The 13,060-nt window shown below is 40.1% G+C and overlaps 1 protein-coding gene across 3 annotated transcripts in view; it reads left to right on the forward strand.

Moving 5' to 3' along the window:
- The first annotated feature begins 1,704 nt into the window (after nucleotides 1-1,704).
- sgk3.S (serum/glucocorticoid regulated kinase family member 3 S homeolog) overlaps nucleotides 1,705-13,060 on the forward strand; it is a 39,997-nt gene continuing 28,641 nt past the window's right edge. Inside the window, exons 1-2 of one of the 3 annotated variants that reach the window (XM_041567915.1) lie at nucleotides 1,705-2,036; nucleotides 12,482-12,745. The gene's annotated coding sequence lies outside the window, so the exon portion shown is untranslated. Of the gene's footprint in view, nucleotides 2,037-11,111; nucleotides 11,129-12,481; nucleotides 12,746-13,060 lie in introns of those variants that run through there. The other 2 variants (XM_018223768.2, XM_018223769.2) reach the window with 2 other exon arrangements.

Genomic DNA, 13,060 nt, shown 5'->3' on the forward strand with positions numbered 1-13,060 from the left:
AAAAAGCTTAATAACTCAAAAACCTTAAATAATAAAAAATGAAAACCAATTGTAAATTGTCTCAGAATATCACTCTCTACATCATACTAAATGTTAACTCAAAGATGAACAACCAGTTTAAGGGTCAGGGCACACTCTCAGATTCGGGGAGATTAGTCTCCCCAAACTGCCAGCCGCCGGCGATTTACATTCTAGCCAGCGCCCAAAGTTGCCTCACAAGGAAACTTCGGGCGACTTCGGAAACAAAGTGCTCCGTGTGCCATGCCGCCGGCGATTTACATTATAGGCAGCGTGAGGCAACTTTGGGTGACTTCTGAAAACGAAGCGCTCTGAGAAGCATCCTGCCGGCAATTTGCATTCTAGCTGGTGGGAAGACAGGGGACGGCAGTTCAGGGAGATTAGTCGCCCCGAAGATGAGGAGATTTGTTGCTGGGCGAATCTGACCGTGTCTCTGCCCTCATACCGCTTTACTATTTTAAGGCTGTATATAAACATTCCTTTCAAAGGGCTGATTCACATTAAATTTTAGTATGTTATGCAATGGCTTATTCTAAGCAACTCTTCAATTGGTCTTCATTATTTATTTTTCATAGCTTTTTTTTTAATTATTTGCCTTATTCTTCTGATTCTTTCCAGCTTTCAAAGGGAGGACACTGATCCCATCTAAAAAACAAATGCTCTGTTAAACTACAAATTTATTGTTATTGCTCCTTTGTAGTAGTAATGTTTCTATTTGGTCCATCTCCTATTCATATCCCAGTCTCTTATTCAAATCAATGCATGGTGGCTAGAGTATTTTGGACCCCAGCAACCAGATTGTTGAAACTGCAAGTTGAAGAGCTGCTGATTAAAAGCTAAATAACCCAAAAACTACAAATAATACAAAAAATGAAAACCAATTGCAAATTGTCTCAGAATATCACTCTCTACATCATACTTGGGGGCACATTTGTTATTGGTCGAATATCGAGGGTTAATTAACCATCAATATTCAACCGTCAAAGTAAAATCCTTCGACTTCGAACGATTAAATCCTTCGAATCGAACGATTCGAAGGATTTTAATCCATCGATCGAACGATTTTCCTTCGATCCAAAAAAGCTTGGAAAGCCTATGGGGACCTTCCCCATAGGCTAACATTGGTGTTCGGTAGGTTTAAGGTGGCGAAGTAGGTGGTCGAAGTTTTTTTTAAAGAGACAGTACTTCGACTATCGAACGGTCAAATAGTCAAACAATTTTTAGTTTGAATCGTTCGATTTCGAAGTCGTAGTCGAAGATCGAAGTAGCCAAAAAAAGACTTCGAAATTCTAAGTATTTTTTATTCTAATCCTTCACTTGAAGTAAATGTGCCCCTATAAGTTAACTCAAAGATGAACAACTCAGGGCACACGTTCAGATTCGGGGAGATTAGTCTGCTTTAACTGCCTGCCATTCTAGCGGGCGGCCGAAGCTGCATCATGAGGAAACTTCTGGCAAATTCAGAAAACAAAGCGCTCCAAGCACTATCCCGCCGGCGATTTACATACTAGCTGGGCGACTAATCTCCCCATATCTGAGTGTGTGCCCTGACCCTAAACCCACCTTGCACAAAGGAACTAGAGGCGTGGCCTGAGAATCAAAGACGATATGATTGGCTCTGGAGGGGCTATAGGCAGGGAGCTCAGGAGGAGGGAGTGGCCTATGACTGACAGGGGGTGGGAAAAAAATATTCGTAGGCAAGTTCTCGGCAATGGTTCTTATTTACATAAGTGTCAGGCTACGGGACGTGTTCGAGGAAAACTAAAGGCTGGCAGCTTGGGTTCAGCCTACACGCAGTTTGCATGGAAAACGGAAACTTCCCTGTACAACTGGTACCGAGCCGTATAACTGCGCGGGGCTTCCACTGGGGGGCGCTGCGCTGACACGTCAGATCTCCCACTGTCACAACTCCCTGACTTGGAAACACAGCACTTTGTGCAGCCGGGAATCCAGGAAACAGAAGAGTTCAAACTTCAGAAAGAGCAGGACTGTCGCACTGCCCTCGGCTCCTGCTGTCGGTAAGTTCGGGGCTTTTATTTATTATTAGCCGCAGCGACACGAGGCCGAGTTAGTCACAGGCTGCTGCTCACTGTATTTGCTCACAGGAGAGAGAGAGAGCATATGCCATAGACAGGAAATGTGGCAACACACACTCATGTGGATTCATAATACTTATTAGTGAGTAACAACTACTTACTGTGCACTGGGTCCCTTGTTTATGTACGAATGTGTGTTCATGGATAGATGTAGGGGTTGCCATAGTGCTTCCTCTAAAGAGATCGGAAACAGCCCCCTCTCTTATTGTACCCAAAGTGATGGTTTGTGTTGAAAATCCTTAAAGGGTTAAAAACATGTTTTTTTTCTAAAACACATCAGTTAATAGTGCTGCTCCAGCAGAATTCTGCACTGAAATCCATTTCTCAAAAGAGCAAACAGATTTTTTTTTATATTCAATTTTGAATCCTGACATGGGGCTAGACATTTTGTCATTTTCCCAGCTGCCCCAGTCATGTGACTTGTGCCTGCACTTTAGAATGGAATTACTTTCTGGCAGGCTGTTATTTCTCCTACTTAATGTAACTGAATCAGTCTTAGTGGGACATGACTTTTACTATTAAGTGCTGTTCTTCCTGAAGATCTTACAGGTAGCTGTTATCTTGTGTTAGTGCTGCTATCTGGTTACCTTCCAATTGTTCTGTTGTTAGGCTGCTGGGGGGAGGGGGGGTGATATCACTCCAACTTGCAGTACAGCAGTAAAGAGTGACTGAAGTTTATCAGAGCAGAAGTCACATGACTGGAGGCAGCTGGGAAATTGACAATATGTCTAGCCCCATGTCAGATTTCAAAATTAAATATAACAAAATCTGTTTGCTCTTTTGAAAAATGGATTTCAGTGCAGAATTCTGCTGGAGCAGCACTATTAACTGATTCATTTTGAAAAAAACATATTTTCCCATGACAGTATCCCTTTAATGTTAATGACCTATAACGAATAGTAGGCATTGGGTACAGGTATGGGACCTGTTATCCAGAATGCCTGGGACCTAGGGCTTTCCGTATAACAGATCTTTCTGTGATTCAAACTTCATACTAGAAAATCATGTAAACATTAAATAAACCGAATAGGCTGGTTTTGCTTCCAATAAGGATTAATTATATCTTAGTTTGGATCAAGTACAAGTTCGTGTTTTATTTATTATTTTAGAAAAAGGAAATACTTTTTTAAAATTTGGATTATTTGAATAAAATGGAGTCCATGGGAGATGGCCTTTCCATATTTTGGAGCTTTGCAGATAACTTGTTTCCGGATAACGGATCCCATACATGCACTAATGCAAGGAGATGTTTCCAATGGGTTATATAAGATAGGGATGCACCGAATCCAGGAGTTGGTTCTGGATTCGGCCTTTTTCAGCATCCTTCTGGCTGAATCCATCTGGCCGGCCGAGCCGAATCCGTATCCTAATTTGCATATGCAAATTAGTTGTGGGGAGTGAAATCGCATCGCTTTTTGTCACAAAACAAGTATATGCAAATTCGGATTCGGTTCAGTATTTGGCTGAATCTTTTGTGAAGGATTTGGGGTTCGGCCGAATCCAAAATATTGTAATCGGTGCATCCCTATGGGACCTGTTATCTAGAATGCCTGCGACCTAGGGCTTTCCAGATAACAGATCTTTCTGTCATTTAATCTTCATACTAGAAAATCATGTAAACATTAAATAAACCGAATAGTCTGGTTTTGCTTCCAATAAGGATTCATTATATCTTAGCTGGGATCAAGTACAATTTCGTGTTTTATTTATCATTTTAGAAAAAGGAAATTCTTTTTAAAAATTTGGATTATTTGAATAAAATGGAGTCTATGGGAGACGGCCTTTCCATATTTTGGAGCTTTCCAAATAACTTGTTTCTGGATAACGGATCCCATACCTGTACTAATGCAAGGAGATGTTTCCAATGGGTTATTTAAGACATGAGCATAAGGTTGCCAGCTGGCCGGTGTATGGGGGATACAATACATAGGCATCAAAAGCAGCGTTCAAAGTGCAGTGCATTTTTTTTTGGAGGGGGCAGTCACATAGTACATAGAATATGACAGTATAGTGTGTTAATGGTAGATGCTTTTTATTTTTAATAACGAATAGTAGGCATTGGGTACAGGTATGGGACCTGTTATCCAGAATGTCTGGGACCTAGGGCTTTCCAGATAACAGATCTTTCTGTTATTCGATTATCATACTAGAAAATCATGTATTATGCATAATATATAGGTGGGAACACAAAACAACAATGTAAAATCAGGGAAAACTTAAAATAAGGGTATCTAAAATGGGGGTTCTACTGTATTTGAATAAATGGAGTCTATGGGTGATGGCATTTCGGATGGGTGACAGCCACTATGGGTGACAGCCACTTCTGATTAACCTATATGATCATCAGCCCAAGTGTAGTCCATTGTCAACAAACAACTTGTTCATCTCTATGGTGTATTTATGTGATAAAGGGCTACTAGGCTGAAACATGACTTCCAATACTTCCAATAGTACAATACAATAATTGAATATTTGTAGTGAACTGGCACAAACTGGACTTCACTCCAATGCTTGATGGAATATATTTTTTTTAGCAAAAAAACATCCAAAATAATATAGCAATACGCGTTTCATGCCTTGTGGGCACTTAATCATAGGCTAAAGATCTTCTGAATACACTGTGATATTGAAATGAATATAAGACAATCAAATTCAAGCTTAGGACAGCCAATTACAGAAGCTGATGTATATAAAGTTAGACTATCCAAGGTTATACATAGAGGTAGCTATGTATAAACTATATATGAACTTGGATAGTCTAAATTTATTTACATCAACTTCTGCGATTGGCTGGCCGCCTAAAACCTAAAACAGTTTGTGTAGAAGTAAATGGCAGAGGTCCAGTGACCATTTGAAGATGTTAATAGCCTTCCTGACATTTGAGGGTTTTTTTCGGAGAAAAAACTTGATTCGAGTTTAGTCAAATTCGATTCAAGTTTTCTGGTCAGTAATATTAGTTCGAATTTTGGACTTCAAGTTTTTTCTTAAATAAGACACTATTTAAATTATGAGGTCATTCGAGTTCATTCGAAGTTAAAAAAAAACTCTAACATTCGACCTACGATATATCAGCCCCTACGTGTTTTACACCCTTCAGTGTATCATTGCATCAGTGCAAGTTTCCCATCTATAGATGTGGTGAACCTGTGCAATATTTGTTTGGTGGGCAACTTTAGACCATTCCTCTTGGATCTCAGTCCAGGATTTGGCCCTTCAACTCTGTAGTGAGGAGTGAGGACAGCTGTCAGTTAGATATATCATGAGAGAAGCCTGGGCTGTAGTGCATTGAAACCTCTTTCTGTGTTTCTTCCTGTAATGTATTGTGGCATGTGGACTGAATTAACCAATTTCATTTCCATACACTAAAAACTGAAAAGCTTATTTTTTTTATTGTGAAGTGAAAGTGTCTTGTTCTCCTACAGATCCTACTCACAAGGACCCTAAATTACTAGCATGTTTGGGCTATAATCACACACGGAGGGCATTTTAATGTAGCAGCATTCAAAACACCTAGTAGTGCCCAATGACCCAATTTAGCAATGGACTCATTCCCTCTTTTCTAAAGCCAAGATAAATAGAAGCTGACATGCAGTGATTTAGTCACAACCCCACACATTATTTAGCAATCTGCAAATTTTCTATGTATGACTTTGTTCGCAAGTCCTTAAGCTTGTATTATTTTCAACTAGATATCAAATAATCTCTCTTGAGACATGGGTTTCATATGCCAGGCATCTCTGCAGGTCACTTTCTGTTGCCTACATTGGGAAATAGGGATGCACCGAGTCCTCTATTTTGGGATCCGGCCAAATGCCGAATCCTTTATAAAAGATACAGCCAAATCCAAACACTAATTTGCATATGCAGATACAAATTAGGGTGGTTAAACATTTTTTGGATTCTCTTAGGTTTTAGGGATTCGGATTTAGTTCAGCCAGGCACTTGGATTTGGCTGAATCCTGCTGAAAAGGGAAGTATCCTGTCCACATCGTGAACAGAATTCTGGATTTGGTGCATCACTAATGGGAAATGCCCACATTCGGTGATTTCCATCCCAACAATTTATTGCTGCAAGGCTGGGTGACCAAACCTTTGGAACAATAAATTGTTTGGGTGAAAAACTTTGGTGCCCCAGTCCTGAAGGTATTGCCATAACAGCTTGCTCTGCACCAAAACACTGCAGGTCACCCCCTCCTATTGCTGAGTTGGGTACCTCTCCTTCAAAGCAATATAGTGACAAAATGCTCTAAACCCTGCAGGGGCAGCCCACCTTCTAAAACATATCAGTATTTCATCTGCTTTCTTTTTTCTAAAGTTCTAAAATTAAAGGGAACTATCACAATAATGGAAATTGTTTTAATATAAGCTTCATCATACTGAAATAAGAAACTTTCTAAATACAATCAATTAAATATTCTGCATTGTTTCTGAAATATTCACTATTCCTCTCTCAGCATCTGTTTCTCTTTATTCTGTCTTCTTGCAGAAGTTGGGTGACAGATATTCATTGACAGTTAGATCCAATATATCTTATAGCAGGGCTTCCTTTCTTAGCAGATGAATTAGAGTTCATTCTAATAACTGATTACAGTACAAACAAAATCTGCCTTTTGCACAGATCCTGCATGTAGAGAGACAAATAAACACACAAATAAACATACATATTTGGTCAGATCAGCCAGTGGACAAAGTTCTGTCTTTTACTTGATAATCACTAATACACCTTGATAGCGGTAAAGAGTCAGAAAGGAAGGCACACATTTAAAAAACTTGAAAAAAAAGTTGGACATCCCCTTTAAGTATTGTTTTTTAGATGGTTCAGTCAGGAGTACATAAGCATTGTCCTGTAACCTTATTATAAAAATGTAATTGAAACAATATAAACAAGTCATTGCTGTGATATGATTTATAGGCTGCAATTCCCATTATCTGTTTTTTATAGGCATTAGCTGTTATAAAGGCAGGAGTACGTTTTCTTTCCAAAACTGGACATGTGCAGGAGGCTTGTGATTGTGTTGTATCTGTAATCTCTGCCTTATAGCTGACAATTCATCTTACTATTTTTAGTAAGAAATTTACAGGATATCTCTTGTAAAAAAAAAAAAGTATTCTGTAATTCTTTTGAGCGGGTTATACCTCCTGATTTAGAAACCAAGCTCAGCTGAATTTGTTTCTAACCACTTCCCCTGAAACAGCTGGACTGCTTTTTGCACTTACAATTGATAAAACTAGGGGCACATACTGTGTATGTAAGAGGGCCCAGCAATGTTTTAATTTGCAGTTTAAATTTATATTGGTCAAATATCATAGGACGTTACATGCATTAATGGGAAAAAAAGTGACAGGGACATTTTATGGTCATGGAATTTCTCAGTGGCTTTGAATATTGTAATATACAGTAAAGAGTAGGGATGCACCGAATCCAGGATTCAGTTCGGGATTCAGCCAGGATCCAGCCTTTTTCAGCAGGATTCGGCTGAATACTTCTGCCTGGCCAAACTGAATCCTAATTTGCATATGCAAATTAGGGTTGGGGAGGGAAATCGCATGACTTTTTGTAACAAAACAAGGAAGTTAAAAATGTTTTCACCTTCCCACCCCATATTTGCATATGCAAATTAGGATTTGGTTCGGTATTCGGCCGAATCTTTTGCGAAGGATTCGGTCATTCGGCCGAATCCAAAATACTGGATTTGGTGCATCCCTAGTAAAGAGTAGATAATGCCCTTTTGTCATGACTATTATGTTTATATATTGAGATTTTTCTGTAAATCTCATCTATTGCAGGGCCAATGTTTTTAGTGTTACTACCAGCCCTTTGGCACCAATCAGTAGGACAAACTAGGATTCTGTTTATAGCTGAGCACCTATTAACAAATCAAGTGCAAGCCTAAGGGCTGAACTCCATGAACGATTCCGTCGCGTAGGCGACAAGTCAGAGGTGCCGAATATAATTGGACTGATCACAGGTGCAAACTACACACAACACGACTGTCGGATCCAACAGTCATGTAGCATACCTCCCAACATTTTGGAGATAGGAAGAGGGACAAAAAGATTTGGTGCACGGAATGTGGCAATTTTTTGACCACACCCATTCCTGTGACCACACCCCCTCATTACCATGTCCATTGTACAACATTTGACAGGTTATGAAAGTTTGAACACATTTCTGTGGTTTTTATGTGTTATAACAGTTTTGCTTATGAAGGTGAATTGCCCTTTAAGCTGCAAGTCACAGTTTCCTCCTTATCTAAAACTGCTACAAAACTATCTAAGGGTTGAGTAACAAACACTTCGAAATTCGACCATCGAATTAAAGTACTTCAACTTCGAATATCGAATGTCAAAAGATTTTTCACCGAATTTGGACATCGAACGATTGAAGTAAAATCGTTTGATCAAACATAGCACTTTGGCAGGTTTAATTTGGCAAACTATTGAAGTCGAAGTTTTTTAAAGAGACAGTACTTCGATTATTGAATATTCGAATATTGGAACTATTTTACTTCGAATCGAATTTAAAGTAAATTCAAAGTTGTAGTATCCTATTCGATGGTCGAAGTATCCAAAAAATTACTTAGAATTTCGAATTTTTTTACTTCGAAAATTCCCTTGAATTCACTTCTACCCTTGATAAATTTGCTCCTTAGGGGTAAATTTATCAAAGAGTGAAGATCCGCCACTAGAGTGAAATTCCGCAGCTCTCAATTAATTTCTATGGGATTTTGAAAGGCGTATTTATCAATGGGTGAAAGTGAAAGTTCACCCTTTGATAAATACGCCTATAAAAATCCCATAGAAATGAATGGAGAGTGGCGGAATTTCACTATTAACTTCACTCTTTGATAAATATACCCCTAAGTGTCGATTCTGGGCTCTCTGCCAAAAGCCAATTTAGTTAGTAACTTTGTTTCTTTTTTGTGGTTGGTAAGCGCAGGAGATCAAAGAGAAAGTTGGGACATTTCAGTAACAATCTGGGGCGGTGGGTTGAGCTGTCAAAATCGGGACTGTCCTGCGAAAAACAGTTGAGCGGTATGGTGTAGTGTCGGATACATGTAGTTTATACCTGAGATTTTTCTATCACTCCCATTATATTCAGCGCCTCCGACTTGTCAGCCCTAAAACTTCCGGTCTGCTCGTTTTAAAAGTTTGGAGGAAAGTTTTAATGGCATAAAATCTAAGTGTACAGCCAAGATGAGCCTCCCGTAAGCTGCCAATTTGCATAGGGGCTACCAAACAGCCAATCACACAATCAGAACTAGTATCACTTAGGACTGGCGTTATTTTGTTAGAGACAAAGGATTTCTTTCGAACAATTTTTGGTTTGTCAACAGCAGGAATCTAGAAATTATTCTGCATCAGTTAAAGAACAAAGATAGGCTTGTTTTCCCAAGTGAAGGGAGCCAATGTGTTTTGTTTTCAGCAAAAATGTTACTGCTCTCGCTAAAATTATATTTTTTCCTGCAGTTTGCATAGTTCTGCTGTGAAAGTACAAAAGGGGGAAGTTCACTATGAAATATAATTGGAATTAAAAGAAAACACTTTTTTTGTCATTATTAAGCAATCACTTTGCACGGAATCACTCCTGCTCCTTTTCAGTATGTTTCTCCCTGTTTGGGAGAGTCAGTTATCAGTGGTACTGACCCCATGTAGCACTTCTGTCAGCATTGCCCTCCCCTTTACTGCCTGTGTTCTGAGATCAACTCTGACAGGAATTCCTGTTGTCTGCCATGACACGCTAGGGAGCATGGAGGATACTGACTGCAGGAAGCAGTCTTTTATTATTCTTTTATAGCTTCAAGTTTGATGGTGTTTTTGGAGAAAGTGATTCTAAGTAATCATTTCAATTACATGTGTAGCATTAGATCTTGTTATGTTTATGTAGGACGGCTATCCAGTCTTTCATTTTGTACAGGAGACCAATTAGTTTATTTACCATAAGTTTGGGAGCTGCATTGAATTTATTTCATGCAAGGCCATTATTATGAATCAAAGGGCCCCATACTACCAAGTTAAAATAACCCTTTTCACTAAGGGACCCAAATTATTAGCCCATACATGGGCCCCTGGACAGCGGGCCAAGTTGAATTGGGACCCAAAAAAAGGCAACACATGATCTGTGCCAGTGTCACCCCTTTATAAGGAAATTTTAAATAATTATAATAATAATGTAAAAACATCTTGTTGGTGTTAGCTGCTACTTGATGTGTAAGTCAGACTAGCTCAATGAGACTCTGGGAATTGTAGTGGGAGTTTTTTATATGCAGGCATACCTACAATTTGACCAGCAGGGGCAGTGTCAGACTGGGATGCAAGGGGCCCTCCAGAAAACCTTGGACTGTGGGCCCACTTTCCAAACTATTATTCCTTCTCACTCAACCTCTTTTTTCTCCTAGTCTTTTATATCTACTTACTATATTTTCAGTAGCGATCCTAGAGGGGGGCGCCCCCCTCTAGGATCGCATTTGCCGCATTTGTTGGTGGCGCACGGACTGCCGGGGGGCCCTGAGGGGGTGCGAGCCCTGGCCCGCTCGCACCCCCTGCTCCCCCGGTAGTTCCGCCACTGTATATTTTCCATTATTACGCTTTTTTTCACCATTAAGAAATAGGGAATGACCATGAAATAGGGCTAATGGTTAGAAGCAAGAGGGCCCACTGACACCTAGGCAGGGGGCAGATTTATCTACTGGATAGAGGCTTCAGCATACCTCCCAACATTTTGGAAGTAGAAAGAGGGACAAAAAGAATTGGCGCTCATAGCTCTTTAGTAGAGTTTTCCTTATGAAGGTGAATTGCCTTTTAAGCTGCACATCACAGTTTCCCCAAGAGACCTCTTTATCTTAATGTTTTCTTTGCTTAGCTTAAATTTTTACAAAAGTGTCTAAGTGCACCTGACACATATTCTGGGCTCTCTGCCAAAAGCCAATTAAGTTAGAATCTTTGTATCTTTTTCTGAATGTTCAGTGCAGGGGATCAAAGAGAAAGTCGGACATGAACTGGACATTTGGGAGGTATGGATTCAGTATTGCAGGCCCATTCTTTGCTTATTTAGTACTAAGAGCATAATACTGTAAGACAGGGCTCTCTGTAAAATGGGCCATGGGTTGGATGTGGCTTCTGTAGAATTGTATGGCCCTTAGGGTAGGACTCCATGACGCGAGAGGAGCCGACACTTCGCAATGTGACAAAACGGATGTTCTAAAGAAAACGGAAGTTCTTTAGAACATCCGACATGTAGCATGCGTTTTGTCGCATTGCAACGTGTCGGCTCCTCTTGCGTCGCGGAGTCCTACCCTTAGTCTTATCTGTATGACATCTTTTTCAGATGTATGGAATATGAGATTATCTTGCCCATTGCAGAAAGAAAAATTAGACAGCACTGCTGATCATTAGGCTAATAGCAGACAAGGTGTTTTCTCAACCAAGGTAAAAACACGCATTCCTCTGCAGCAATCGTGCATATGGTGAGAAGAATGAATGAGATCTGCCTGCACACATACACATGGCAGCTACCGGCAAACAGTTACTAGCAAATGTCATCTCTGGCTCCCCTTCCTTCAATAAACCATCAAGCACTCCCAAAAATCCACCTGTTTAGAAAATCATATTCAATGCATCTTGACTGATTAGATATCAACGTGTCAGAAAGAATCAACATTCTCATTTTCATCTTCCTTATGTTTCAAATGATTAGATACCATTTTTACTCCGTACGGTGGCCATACACGTCCGATAAAAGCTGCCGACAGTCCGTGTCGGCAGCTTATTGGCCTGTGTATGGGGCCCCCCGACGGGCTTCACCGATCGAGATCTGGCCGAAAGTCGGCCAGATCTCGATCGTATGGGACAGAAAATCCCGTCGGATCGGGGCCGCATCTATTCGTTGATGCAGTCCCGCGATCCGACCGCCCGTTAGGCATCGTTAGGATCCAATCGTTGGGCCCTAGGGCCCACGATCGGATCAGCCCGATATTGCCCACCTTGAGGTGGGCATATCGGAGGGAGATCCGCTCGTTTGGAGACATCGCCAAACGAGCGGATCTCTCCATGTATGGCCACCTTTATTTGTTAAATTATTGTAAGATAGTTAATATACATTTATGTGAATCGCTGTGTAATTTCCTAGCACTATAGAAGTATACGGTATATTGATGCAGGTCCCCTTACATGGTGGGCCAATAAGCTGGCAACTCTGTCTGGAATGGCAGATTTTTTTTAACAGTCACTGTACCCATGCATTGTGAAAATGTTGACCACTTTTCCAGAATAATTTTAAGAATTTTGAGTTTTCATCAGAATTATTATATATCGAAGTGGTAAATTGACTGGAAAAGTTCTTTTATTGAATAATTTTCCCCATACAGGTTATTGAAGAATTCACCCAAAGAGATTACCGTATTGCTCTGTAAGGTGTGCTGACAAAAAAGGAAACCAATCAAGAATAATACTGGGGAGCAAGTGTTGCAGGTTTATGCAGAAAAAACATAGAGTTGTGAAACAGGAAGCTGTCCAAAGGAATGTGGTTATCCAGAACATGCTGCACACTGAACATCCGTTCTCAACTTACATTGAATGGGAAACTGATTAATAATGGGGGATTCAGCCTCTGCACAAATTTGGAAAACGAGGTTTCTAGGTTAAAACTAACCCTTTGAACTTTAGTTTAACAAATGTGGTTTATGCTGAACTTTTTTTCCTTATTGGTTTTGTTTGGAAATATGTGAGGTTTATCTCATGTCTAACACTAGAAAATGCAATATCTATTATTAGCGCATGGACACACATGCGTCTTTACGGCACGGTCTGCGACGCAGATTTTAAAAAAAGCCAACAACCACGTAAATACGCTAAGTGGTCTCAAGCTTAGGCAATGGCACACTACACTAGCATATTTACGCGGCGGCCGGCTTTTTTAAAAACCACGCCGTTACCACGTTGTAAAA

Source organism: Xenopus laevis, chromosome 6S (genome assembly GCF_017654675.1).
Source record: "Xenopus laevis strain J_2021 chromosome 6S, Xenopus_laevis_v10.1, whole genome shotgun sequence".
NCBI lineage: Eukaryota > Metazoa > Chordata > Amphibia > Anura > Pipidae > Xenopus > Xenopus laevis.